The sequence below is a fragment of the Pantherophis guttatus genome, chromosome 2 (genome assembly GCF_059756535.1).
Source record: "Pantherophis guttatus breed Tessera chromosome 2, ASM5975653v1, whole genome shotgun sequence".
Taxonomy (NCBI): domain Eukaryota; kingdom Metazoa; phylum Chordata; class Lepidosauria; order Squamata; family Colubridae; genus Pantherophis; species Pantherophis guttatus.
The window spans coordinates 286,720,333-286,734,661 of NC_142064.1; positions in this window are offsets into that span (position 1 = coordinate 286,720,333).

Sequence of the window (14,329 nt, forward strand, 5' to 3'; positions counted from 1 at the left end):
TGAACTCCTGGCAGTGAGCAGTGAGTTAGGGTTAGGGTTAGGGTTAGCATTCACATAAATGGCACGGCTAAACGCAAAGACTGAGTAGCCATCAGTCTGAAAGGCTTTAACTGGATTTCTGCATTGGGAAGGGGTTAGGCTAATGCTCCCAGGTTTAGCTGCAATTTATGAATATAAAATTCTATCACATTACTTACAAACCCATAAGTACAGGAATTTATTTACAATGTATACACATTAAATGATTTTATAATAGCAATGTTTAATATCAAAATATAATTGTCACAATGCCTGCTCTTTGAAACATAATACCTTGAACTAAATCTGGCCTCAGCTAGTCCAAACCTGTTGGTTTTTTCTAGAACAATGGTTCTCCTACATCAGCACTGAATTTTTTTCTAAATAGAAACTAGATATGATGGATCCTTCTCAGGACCGCATACCTGCCATGGCTCTAGCCTTGTAGCCCCCAATCTCTCTTTCTTCTCCATTTTTCTCCTCCTAGATATTGAGGAATATGCAACATTCAAGACATGGGCCAGAGTCTTAACAACACTGTAAAAACGGTGGTCATTTTTTATCTGAATTCTATTCTTTTTCTCTTGCATGTCCAGTGGTGCTATCTGGGTGCATCGTCTCCGGCCAATGACAGAAAGGCATGCTTTGAAAAAGAACAGCGAAAAGACTGGTCTTCAAATTTGGAATCCTTAAAAAGGTTGGGTTGAAAGGAGTCATCATTTGGCCATTTTCTTTCCTGCAAAGCAAAGACCCAAATGCTATGGATATATTTGGAAAGTGGATGCCCTTTTATTGTCACTTTCTCCACGATTGTGGTGATCCAGACTTTCCCTTCAATAGGTCCTGGCAAACCTTCAATTGCTAAATGGATGTGGTGAATTCTATCCACAATGGAAGAAAATTCTATGAAGTGAACAAAGACATTGACTTTTCTCCACTTAGAGATGGCATTTCTGAGAGGTTCTGTATGTCTAGGCATTGAGATTACCACACAAATTTCATTTCTGACAAGCATAGGAGTGAAAGTTCTCATGAACTTCTCTCCCTCCTCTGAGTCTGGTGCAAAGAGACCAATCAAAGTCCATCTGAATTGGAGGAGGAGTTGGATAATTCCTGGATACTGGATCCCATTTTGGGGGAGCATCTGATGGAAAAAAGGAATTTGACTTTTATCACTCAGAGCCTCTGAAACAATTCCATAACTGATCTGAAGAAGCAATGAAGAATGGTGTATTATGGTTAGATCAGATCAAGTGCAAAATGTAAGCTTTTAACACATCCAGTGTGGTTCTCACGAACATATTAGAATAGTCCAGCAGTCACCAACTGGTTTTCCACAGACCACTGGTGGTCTGTGAGAAAATTTTGGTGGTTTGTAGAAAAATAATTTGCATTTTTATATTCCACTAAATACTCTTTATCTTTTTAAAAAATCCACGGGATTTAAAATTATAAATTTGGTGGTCCCTGAAGTCCGAAGTCTTGGTGACACCAGGAACAGTCTATTGTTCTTAACCCCCTAAGACATATCAAGATAAAGAATACAAAATGCAGAATACTAGGAAGATTGAATATAATTATTTGTCTAATCTGGAGTCTAAGATACTGCTCTTTCTCTTTTCTAATAAAATTGACATTCAGATAATAGACGTCCTATGTCTTCTATCTCTAGAGCACTGCAAATGCAACTCAGTTCATTTTAGAGATTTGCTTAAATGTTCCCTATTTAACATTGTGTCCAGCTGCTCAAGTCTTGCTCGAGTAAATGTTTAGGTCTCCTGTGGATCCCAATCCCTAGCCATGACAAAGGCTATGGTGAAAAGCAGCTCATGAATTCCATAGAAATGATATGATTGAATCTATTACCCCCCACATCAACAACCTGTTCACTCTGCCAGATAGAGAAACAAAAAAACAAACCTGTGGGACTTTGTAGGCGCCTACTAATGTTGACATCTGAATGGAGATGTCATCAATAGATCCATCAAGAACAGCCATCAGGTTGTCTTTCTTTCCACAGCTGTAGTTGGGAACATTGGCTTCTCCAGTAGATAGAATGTCCAGCAAGGCATCTGAAGTCCCAAGGGTGCTCAAATAGTTGTCATGGATGTTGTAGCCAAGTGTGAGATTGTACAAAAGCTGAGATTTCTTGTTGACTTGTTGAATGGCAAAAATGAAGCTTAGGAGTCTTGCTGGATCAGTAAATAAAATACTGTAAAAAAATGTTCATCATAGCATCATCTCTAACAACAACAAAATATATTTTCATTTATTCCTCTTTCTCTCCACAAGCCCATTCAGTCTTAAGCCAAAAGTGTCATTGAATATCAATGAATGGTTATAAAGATAGGAAAATGGGTTGGGCAGAGGCAACTACAAACTTTTCAATAAGCTAGTTGTGATTAACTCAGGATTGTACAAGAGGGGAAAATAATTTGGACTTGGGGTGGGGGGCGGGGTTGTTCCATCTTTGGATTTGGGTCTCTTAAAATAAGACATAAGAGAGAAACCGTGGAAATAAATAGGTCCTGCAATATAGGAGCAACTGAAAGAAATGAAGAATATTAGGACTGCAAATGGAAGGAAGGCAACTCCATCACACTGAATGACTTACGAGGGAGGTTGAGAATAAGGAGCTATGTTGAAAGACAGCATTATATTGGATATTGTTGTGGCAAAGGAGACTATACTAATGAGGTGGTCTCCTGGCCTGTAATAGCTCCATAGTTTTCGTCCCTCATGTTCCTCCAAACTCAGCAGGCACTTCATTCTCGGCTTCCCAGAGACTGGCTGGGACATCAGCAGCAGCAGCAGAAGCAGAAGGAGGAGGTCCATAATTCATGGGGCTGAATCAATCCCCTTCCTGTTTCTAAGGAAGAACAAGAGCATTCGAAGAATTCAAAGCACCATTCAAAGATGGAAATGAGAGTGACTTTCTTGACTAGGAGAGAGATTAACAGAACTTCACCGGGAAAGGAGAGAAAAGTAAGGTACATTCAAGAAGCACAGTCTCTGAATGTCCCAAAATTTGTGCCACCCAAAGTGTGACCTGAGTCATTTATGCTTTTCTGATGCAAGATCCCTTTCAAGTTGCTTCAGTCTGATGTTTACATCAAAGGCGATCACTGGAGAAATATCAGGAGAGATCTCACAGATCAGGATTTTAATAATTACTGTAGAAGCAACATCTCTTCTGGGAATCCTGAACTACTTCTGGGCCTCCATGTGCAGAGGAGTAGTTGGAGAAAAGCATAGTGAAAAATCATAGATATACCCCTAGAGGGCACTGGTCTGAAGTGGTTGTGGTCCTTCCTTTCTGGACATGTCTAGAAAGTGATGCTAAAGAAAGATAGTTTGACACCCAGGAAATTGGGTGTTGTCCTTCAATGTACTCTCTTGTCTCCAGAGACTCCTGGGGAAGATCACCCAGAACTATAGAGTTTGGTTACACTTTAGTGTCAGACCTGGAAGCCATCTTTTATATTTGGGCCTTCAGGCCTGCCACATTTTCTATTGTGGGAATATGGGAGGTGGGATTGCATAGAGCAGTGGTCACCAACCGGTGGTCCATGGCGCAGTGGTGTTCTACAAGAAAATGTTGGTGGTCCACAGTGCACCCGGGTGGAGGAGCTGCTCTGGTATGAGCAATGGACAGTCCTGTGACTAGAGCTCTGGAATATGGAACTGGCCAGGCAGCTCATGGTGGGGCTGTAAATCTCTGCTGTAGAGGGAGGTTCATGCAACTTGCAACTGGCCGGAATGAGATAATGGTTTAAGGGGGGGTGGCAGTGCAGGTGGGCCGAAGCAACGGGTGGCAGGAACCCAGGCTGTTTCTTCCCCCTGCTGTAGCTTCCTGTCAGCTGAACCCACCAGTAGCTGTCCCCACCCCTCACCCTCCCTTCCCAGTCACTCCTCGCCTGGCGAAGGAAGGGCAGAGGATGGAGCTTTGCTCATATTCCAGCGTAAGAGTGAAGTTTTGTCTCTTGCTGGATCTCGCAGCCGTTTCTTCCAGCCCTTGTTGGTGCTCTGTGCACCTTGGTCTCTCAGGGAGATGCTTGACTTCCTTTCAGCCCCCAGACACTGGCTGGCCCATGAGATGAGAGAGAGAAAGAAAATCAGAGAGAGAGAGAATCAGAGAGAGAATGAAAGAGAGAGAGAGTGAGAAAGAGTGGGAGAGAGAGAAAGAAAGGGGGAGAGAGATGAGAGAGGGAAAGAGGGGGAAGAGAGATGAGACAGAGAGAAAGAGAGAGGGAGAGAGGGAAAGAGAGAGAGAAAGAGAAAGAGAGAGAGAAAGAGAATCAGAGAGAGAATGAAAGAGAAAGAATGAGAGAGAAAGAGAGAAAGAAAGAGACAGAGAGAATCAGAGAGAGAATGAAAGAGAGAGAGAATGAGAAAGAGTAGGAGAGAGAGAGAAAGAAAAGGGGAGAGAGATGAGAGGGAAAGAGGGGGAAGAGAGATGAGACAGAGAGAAAGAGAGAGGGGGAGAGAGAGAGAGAAAGAGAGAGAGGCAGAATGAAAGTACGAGAGAATGAGAGAGAGAGAAAGAAAGAAAGAAAGAGACAGAGAGAGAATCAGAGAGACAGAGAATTAAGGAGAGAATCAGAGAGAATCAGAATGAGACAGAGAGAGACAGACAGACAGAGAATGAAAGAGAAAGAGAGAGAGAGACAGAATGAGAGAGAGAAAAAAGCGACAGAGAGAATGAGAGAGAGAGAATGAGAGAGAAATAGCAAAAGAGACAGAATGAAGGAAAGAGAGAATGAGAGAGAGAGAGAAAGAAAGAGAGAGAATGAGAGAGAGAAAGAGACAGAATGAAAGAGAATGAGAGAGAGAGAGACAGAGTGAAAGAGAAAGAGAGAGAGAATGAAAGAGAGAGAAAGAAAGAGACTGAATGAAAGAGAGAGAGAATGAGAGAGAGAGAGAGAAAAAGAGACAGAAAGGGATTCAGAGAAAGAATAAGAGAGAATGAGTGGGAGAGAGAGAAAGAGAGGGGGGAGAGGGAGACAGAAAGAGAAAGAGAGAGGGGACCAGGGGACCAGGAGAAAAATAGAAAGGGAGAGAGAGAGAGAGAGAGAGAGGAGGGAGAGTGCCTGAAGGACTCCAGCGCCTGGGAGTCCAGGCGCTTCAGCAAGCGGTGCACTGGATTCATATTAGTGGTCTGCGGGATTTAAAATTATGAACTTGGTGGTTCTTGAGGTCCAAAAGGTTGGGGACCCCTGGCATAGGGGACGTGTGATATGTAATCAAAATAACATTCTTTTCTCAGAGAGTCAGGGCCACCTTGCCCTGCAGCTGCAATGAGGTGACTGGGAGGCATCTCCAGTTTTGGATGGTGCCTGATTGGATCATGTGATGAATATGTGGGTGCTGGGCAGGGATTTGAACTTCCTTTTGGGTGGGGAAAACCTGGAAACTTTCAGATTTGGGTTTTCCTAGATGTGCCAATATGAGATCTCCAATAAAATGGAACATTGAGGAAATTCAAGCTTCGGAGTCTTCTTTCGTTGGGGCTGTTACTTGGAACCCTGACACTTAGGTTGATGACGCTTAATTCTAATACTGCCTGTCTTCCAGTGGTGGGTTTCTCCCAATTCGGCCCAGTTCTCCTGAGTTGGTAGCGGTGACAATATGACATCACCGAACCGGTTCTGGCCCTCCCCGCGCCCACCCACCCACCCCCTGCGCCCCCCGCATTATTCTTACCTTTTATTTGGCCCCATCCTCAATCTATTGCTGCCTCCTGAGTCCCAGTCGATGGCTAGAAGGAAAAAAACTGTTTAAACTCTTGCCATGGGGCTTCAAAGGGCCGCCCTACAGCTGATCAGTGTTAAAAGAAAACAAATGAGTAGACCAGTGCCAGCAAAAATACATGAGTAGACCAGTGCCTGCAAAAATAAATGGGCACACCAGTGCCTGCAAAAAATAAATGGGTAGATCGGTACAGCTCTGCAAGCAGTTAAAAGCCTGGTAGACCAGTACCTCTGCTAAATTCTAAATAATTGTCACATGACCATCAAGCCACACCCACAAAATAAGCCACACCCACAGAACCAGTAGTAAAAATATTTAGAACCCACTCCTGCAGTCTTCTAATGTTAAGAAAGAAATATGCAACGGTGAAACCTGCCTAATGTTAAGAATAGGATCTGTTTGTAATTTCCTTTCCTTTTCTTTATTTTTTTCCACCCCCCAAAAATTTTTTTTTAAACATAAAACATAAAATACATCTTTTTAGAGCAAGGGTTTAGTCCAGCATAAAATGAGTACAATTATTCACATTCCCTCAATCAATTTTGTTCCAAATTTTATCCGTTTACATCTTTAAAAAAAAAGAAAGAAAAAAAATCTTATTCTAAACATTTATCATTCTACTATTACACCCAAAATTCTAAACAATAAACACCGTTCTAAATCTTTATCATTTTAACAATCAATATTTCATATATATTCCTCAATCCTAAAACCCATTACCTCAAATCTATATTTTACTTCTCTTAAATGACATCTAATATCCATAATCTTGACAAAAAGTATTTTCCTCCTCTCTTAAAGTCATTTCATAAACAATCAACATTTCCTTCTATAATTTGTTACTTCTACAAAACTTTATTTTATTTACTTCAAGTTTATTCTCATATTTTATTAAATCTAATTTTTGACTGGTTCATAGTTTAAATATCTATTGCCCAACTGTATTTTCCAATACTCCTATCTATATTTATTTAAATTGGTTCACAGTTTAGCTACTATTCTCCAGTAAAATCTCTTCCACTTCCTCCTAAATTTATTTTTTAGCTGGTTTGCATCTTTTTTTTTATTGCAAAAGTTTTACAATTATATTTTCACCCCTTTCCCCCCCCCTCAACCCACCCCAAACTTCCCAACCTCCCTAACCCTCCCTAACCCTCCCCTCCCCCCGGACTTCCACACAATATACTTATATCAGGTAAAAAAAAAAAACCCTTAATATAAAACTTATATAAAACTTGAACCCCTCCCTCCTCCTTGTAAGTTTTTCATCTTCATTACACTGAAATATTTCTATCTTAAAATATCATTTTCAATTAAAAGCTATTTGGTACTTCCTAGTTTGATATTTATTCTGAACATAATCTATCCACTTTTTCCATTCCCATTCATAAGTCTCTTGTGAGCAGTCTTTTAAAAATGCTGAGATCTTCGCCATCTCTGCAAAACTGGCCATCTTCAAAGTCCATTCCTCAATCGTGGGCAAAACTTCATTCTTCCAATATTTACCTATCAATAATCTCACAGCTGTTATCATATACAATATCAACTTTGTTTCACCCTTAGTAAAACCCTTAACTATACCCAATAAGAACAATTGTGGAGAAAATTGAATTTTTTTCTTCAAAACATTCTGCATGACCCACCAAATTTTTATCCAAAAAGCCTTAACTTTCCTACAAGTCCACCACACATGATAATATGTAGCATCTAAACAATCACATCTGCAACATTTTGGCTGAACATTAGGATACATACACGACAATTTTGGGGGGTCTAAATGCCATCTATAAAACATTTTATAGAAATTTTCCCTCAGATTCTGCGACTGTGTAAATTTAACATTCTGAACCCAAATTTTTTCCCATGTTTCCAACATCACTGGCTCCTCAAAATTTTGTGCCCACTTAATCATACAATCTTTAACCAGTTCAGTTTCTGAATCCCTTTCCAACAAAACATTATAAAGCCTTTTAATATGCATTGGACCTTTCTCTTTTATATGTCTAACCAATTCTTCCTCATGCAACATAATACCAGTTTTTTGGTCCTCTCTCCATCTCAATTGTAATTGATTATATTGTAACCAAGTTAAGTTAATCCCTTCGTCCAACAGTGTCTGTAGTGTCTTCAACTGCCATCTGCCCGCATCTGTAAAAAGAACCTCTTTGTATAACCCCCCCCCCCCCCGAGTGACATTATATTTGTATTCCACATAATATGACCAAGATCCAGCCATAGCGGTATTTTATAATCCCATTTGAATCGGTGCTTCTTCCAAACTCTCATCAAAGAGTCTCTAAGTATATGGCTTTTAAATACTTTATCCACTTTGTTATCATAAAATAAATAAGCATGCCATCCAAATTCAAGATCAAAACTTTCAATATTCAATATTCCAGTCTTTTTCCTTCCAAACCAATCACTTGCTGAAGTCAAAGCTGCTGCTTCGTAATATAACTGTAGGTTTGGAAGTTTAAGACCTCCCCTTTCTGGAACATCTTGCATAATTTTCAATTTCACTCTCGGTTTTTCCTCGTTCCAGACAAACTTGTTCACTCCAGTTTGCCAGACTTTCAGTTGCTTATCACTTTTGAGCACCGGAATCATTTGAAACAAAAAAAGAAATCTTGGCAAAATGTTTATCTTAACTGCTGCTATTCTTCCAAGTAAAGACAGCTGCAGTTTTTTCCAAGTCTCCATATCTTTCTGCACATCTCGCCACAAAACCTCATAATTATTTTGAAACAATTTCATATTTGATTCTGCAACCTGAACTCCTAGATATTTTACCTTTGGTACAATCTCAAAACCTGCCCTCCTTTCAAGCTCATGTTTACGATCTTGTGTCATATTTTTAACTATCATCTTAGTTTTTTTCTGATTCAATCTAAAACCTGAAACTTTACCATAGTCTTGTATAATGTCCTTCATCTGGATTATTGATTCCATTGGCTGTGTTAGGGTAACGACCAGATCATCTGCAAATGCTTTTATTCTGTAATCCTCTTGCCTTATCGTTATACCTTTCAAGATATTAGAGTCCCGTATTGAATTTAACAAGACTTCTAATGTTAAAATAAATAACAATGGGGATAACGGACATCCCTGTCTTGTTCCTTTTTCAATTTTAAACTCTGTTGTCAGACTTCCATTAATAATAATCTGTGCCTTTTGCTCTTGATAAATTGCTGAGACCGCCTGTATAAATTGGTCCCCAAAGTCCATCTTTTTTAAAGTCTTTAATAGAAAATTCCAATCCACTCTGTCAAAGGCCTTTTCCGCATCCAAAAAGACCAGCACTGCAGGTACCTGTTTATTCCTCTCAAGATATTCCAATAAATCTATTACTTGCCTTACATTCTCCTTCATGTATCTACCCTCGATAAATCCCGCTTGGTCATCATGGATCACCTTTTGAATTACTGGCATCAGCCTGTTGGCTAGTACTTTTGCATAAATTTTATAATCAGTATTAAGAAGAGATATTGGTCTATAATTCTCCGGTTTTTTAGGACCTGCTTGTTCTTTTGGTATCAAAGAAATATATGCTGTTGTCCATGATGGGGGTATTTTACCCCCTTGTTGAATATTACAAAACAAATCTCTAAGTTGTTCCACCATTTCTGTTTGCAAAGTTTTATAATACACTGCTGTCAAGCCATCAGTTCCAGGAGCTTTAGCTGTTTTTAATTGTTTAATTGCTGCCGATATCTCCTCCTCTGTTATAGGATAATTCATTCTTTCCTTTTGTTGATCTGTAATTTTTGTGACTCTTTTATTATCTAAATATTTTTCTATAAGTCCATTCTGCACATCATCTTTAGCATATAGTTTAGTGTAATAGTCCACAAAAGCTTCTTTAATTAATTTTTGTTGAAAAATTTCTTGGAGTATTAGTAATTTCTTGGAGTTATTGGAGTATTTTCCAATACTCCTGTCTGTATTTATTTAAATTGGTTCACAGTTTAGCTACTATTCTCCAGTAAAATCTCTTCCACTTCCTCCTAAATCTATTTTTTAGCTGGTTTGCATCTTAATCGGCTGCTTTCCAGCAATGCTTTACTCCACTCCTTACCTTAATTATTTTAGCTGGTTCACAGTATAATTTTAACTGCACACCAACCTTCTCCTTAACTCCTCCTAAATCTATGAGAAAACTGGTTCACAACTCAAGTAGTTGCCTTCCAGCAATGCTTTTCTCCACTCCTGCCCCTATTTTTAACTGGTTCACAACTTTATTTCAATTGATCCCCAGGTATAGTCTCCTCCACTCCTAACTTTTTATTTTTGGCTAGTTCACAGTTTTGCTTTAACTGTTTTCCAGCCCATGCTTTCCTCCACTCCTAACTCTTATTTTTCTTTGTAACTGGTTCCCAATTTACTTTAACTGATCTCCAGTATGATGCTTTCCTCCACTCCTAAATTCATTTATTTAACTAATTCATAACATTTATCTCTTATTCAGTTGTTTAGCTCCAAATTACTTTGAAATGTGTTACCAATATTGTTTTCTGATCTATTCTCCTCCATATCTCTTACCAATTTAAGATAAAAGTATATTTCAATAAATACCTTATCTCCTATTCTCTCTTAAGTTTTCTCCCATTCCGTGCTTATTTCTTATTTTCAATAGAAAACATTTTGAAACACTTTAAGATCAATTTTTATGGTTCTTAATTCTATAAATAATTCTTTTTAACATCCAATGCCTTTAAAGGTAAACATTTTCTTCCAGATTATTACATCTGTAGGTAATGCTAGTTAAAAATTCAAAGTTTAAGAAAAGCATTACAACATCCAAAAATCATATTTTTCTTCAATCATTTATGCTCTTATTCCTTAATCAAATTGTTTATATATTTATATGAGAATAATAATAGAAAAAAAGGAGAGAGTAATAGCAATAATAATAATAATTACAATAAAAGAAATACAAAAAAACAAAGCAACATTAAAAAAGAAAGAGGAAAAAGGAAGACAGTAGAAATATAACAAAAGAAGTCAAATGGATTAAAAAAGAAAATAGAGGGGGGGAAAGAAACAAAGAGAAAGATATTAAAAGAAAGAAGTAGAGAGAGAGCATAGAGAAGAAAAAGAAAAAAGTATCTCCTAGCATTATTCAACTACCCAGAAACCATTACATTCATTTAAATCAAAATATAATATTTTGTTGTCTTGTTACATAATATATTCCATTATTCCTTTCTCTGGTCTGTCCAAATATGTATCTTTTCCATTTCAATGTCATCAAAGTTATGAGTTCTAGAAAGTTAATTCTGAAGCTATTCCACATATGGTATCATCATGTCCTTCTTCTATTGCCACACCCTTCTTTTGTTGCCACGTTTATTAGTTCAGTTTTCATTGTTCCATTTAATTTCTTCTTTCGAATCTTCAATAAATTCTCCAGTGGACAGATTATGTATCCTAAGTCAAGTTCTCTAAGTCTTTTCCTCAAAATTGTCAAGTTTAATTAACAAGCAACAAAGTTTCTCTTTTCAAGTAACAAGCAGCCTGGAATTTACACTTTCACATTTCAGCTGGCAACCATTTTATTCGTCTCCGTTTGTCTTTTCCCTTTGCTTTTGAAGGCATAATTATTTCCCCTTCTCCTTCCTCTCTCCCAAACATAGTCCAATCTCATTTATCCACCAAAAAGTAAAGAAAAAATATATCCAGATCTGTAGTCAAACATTTCGAAAAAGTCAGTAATTTATGTTATCCACCAACAGGTCTTTTGTCTTTGTGCCCCAATAGTTCTCAGCCGCTGTTAAGGCTGGGGCAGACTAATTGTAATTCAGCGTTTGTGGGCAGTTCCTGCCTGGGTTGATGTCCACTCACCCGGCATGCGAACTCCAGGCTCCATTCTCCGCTTCTCCTCTTCTCCTCCTCCGCATTCTTGTATCCCGGTTGCTGCGGTCTCAGGGCAGCAACCATGGCCGCCGTTCCACCACTGCCGGCACAGAGGGCAAGCCTCTGGCCCCGAGGAACCTGCCCGTTCCTCTCAGCCATCTGAGGGGTCCTTCTCTATCCCCGTGTCCCTACAGGACAGGGTAGGTCCAAAGAACTACCGGCGGGGGCTTGGCAGACGGGGTTTTCGCGGGGCTCTGAAGAGTCCACTAATTCCCCGTCTGTATCCCCGCGGTGCCAACTGGAATTAATTTACTTTTCTTTTAGATCTCCATGTATTAATCACAAATTGGAAGTGATTTTAAAATTGCTCATGTGATAGTGAAATTTCATTTGCCCTACAAATATCAATTTTTGGGTGATATTTGAAACAAAGGGTCTGGAAATAGATAATTGGCCAAATGTATCATTGGATTAATATGGAATACATTATGTGGATAGACTTTTTTCTTTCTACTTGCCCTTCAGTATTCATGTAAGACAACGAGAACCTTTATACTTTGAAGTGTCTTTGTTTACTAAACAAACAACAGGCAGTATGATGTCCTCCTTGGACAACTCCAAAGATTCTTCCTCAGAAGTCAGCTCAAGGGAGGATGAGCTCATTCTGGCACGTCAGGAACTGGGTTCATTAATGGCTCTGAACACCTGGCCAAAAGAGTTTTAGACTTTCCCCAGTTTCAGCTGGGGAAAGTTTTCCAAAAACAACTCTAAAATAACCTCTTTGCTGTATATTACAAAAGATTGCAAAAATAAAGATTTTACAAAGTTGAAAAGATGTAATATTCTTTCTTTTTACCGTATTTTTCAGAGTATAAGACGCCCCTTAGTTTTTGAGGAGGAAAATAAGAAAAAAGCTGATTGGCAAGTGGAGCGGCCTCCCGGAATACTCCCAATCAGCTGTTCCCAGAAGTGAATTTTAGCAACAGGTTCCTTGGTTGTGAGTTCTGTGCCTTGCTTTTTTTCCTGCTCTGAAAGCCTCTGAAACAGAGCTTCAGAATAAAAGCCTGAGAGAAGAAGAATTATTCCTGTAAAGAATATAGCCTAAGTGACTCCATATTTACCTTTTACATAACCTGATCTAACCCTCAGCTGTTAAGCTGAGTAAGATATGTAGAAATACCTGTTTTGAGGAAACAGATGTTTTGGTACATTCTAAGTTTGGTCAGGCTGACCCAAGTTCCATTGAAAAAGGAGGAAGAGACTAAGTGCCCAATTAATAAGAACAATAACAAACAATTATGAATACATATTTAGAGGGCATTTTTAGAGGGTAATTTTGGAGGGGAACTCCAGGGCGGAACATGTGAAGAAAGCCAAAACATTATAACAACTGAAAACAATATCTGGTGGGGGCGTCTGATTGTCTGAAACTGTATTTAAACCATGTAACCTGAGTGATAAGACATTCTCTCTCCTTCATGGGAGAATCCTTTTGCAAAAGTTTATTGGATACATATATCCTTACAATAAATCTGCTTTTTACTTGTTCATGGTCTCTGTTTCACTTTTTATGAGGTTTGCTGTTTTTTCAAATTTCACAAAGCCTCTGAAGCTCTGTTTGGGGGCTTTTCTTTTCTGAAGCTTCTTTTCTGATGCTCTTTTCAGCCTCTGAAACCTCCATTTGAGAAGCTGGGCAGGGCTACATTCGCAGTATAAGATGCACCCAGTTTTTCACCCTCTTTTTTTGGTGGGGAAAGGTGCGTCTTATACTCCAAAAAATATGGTAAATGGACTGAAGAGAATTCCACCCACTTACTGGTAAACTTGTTTCAAATGTATATTTGTTTCTTTGTTCATTCAGTTTATTTGCCACCCATCTTCTTTCGAAACAACTCTGGGAAACTTATACCATTAAAATCATAAAAGAAAAATAAAATAATTAAAATGGAAACTAGAATCAAAATAGAATTATAGTTAAGCAATAGGGAGGGAAGGAGCTGGGTATGTGGGGGGAGGGATTGCCTCTTAGTTCATCAACCATCTCCATTGTGATGCTCCATCATTGGGATCTGAAGCTATCTACAGAATCAGGAATTAAAGCTTAAGGAACAAAAGATGGTATTTTATTTGATGCCCATAATATCCAAAATTTGAGGTAAAGTTCTGTCCCCAGTGAAATGGAAGTTCCACCCCTTGCAACAAATGCCTCTCTACTCACCCTTTATTTTGTTTTGTTTTGTTCAATTTCACCATCATTTGGGACTACAGTTGAAGTGCAGTTTTCTAGTATGGTGATGTCCCAAAAGTGCTTTTTTCAAGAGGTAACTGGACTGTTTTGCTTTTCTTTGAAGACATTTCACTTCTCATCCAAGAAGCTTCTTTAGCTCTGACTGGAGGGTGGAGAATGGAAGGATATATACTCCTTGCAGACATCTGGTCATTTGCATCCTTTTAAAGCAGGAGTGTCAAACTCCTGTCGTCTCGGTGGCAACACGTGACGTACTGAGACTTTTTCCCCCTTCACTAAACCAGGTGGGAGCAGGGCCAGCACTTGACGCATCCGGCCCACAGGCCACGAGTTTGATACCCCTGTTTTAGAGAGTCATTGAGGCCACTTGGAGGTTGATCTGTGTTCTCAGGATCACCTAAGTAGTGCAAGTGGGTGTGGAGCCTTCTTGGAACTGCTGAGAGGACTGTGTTGAGGACT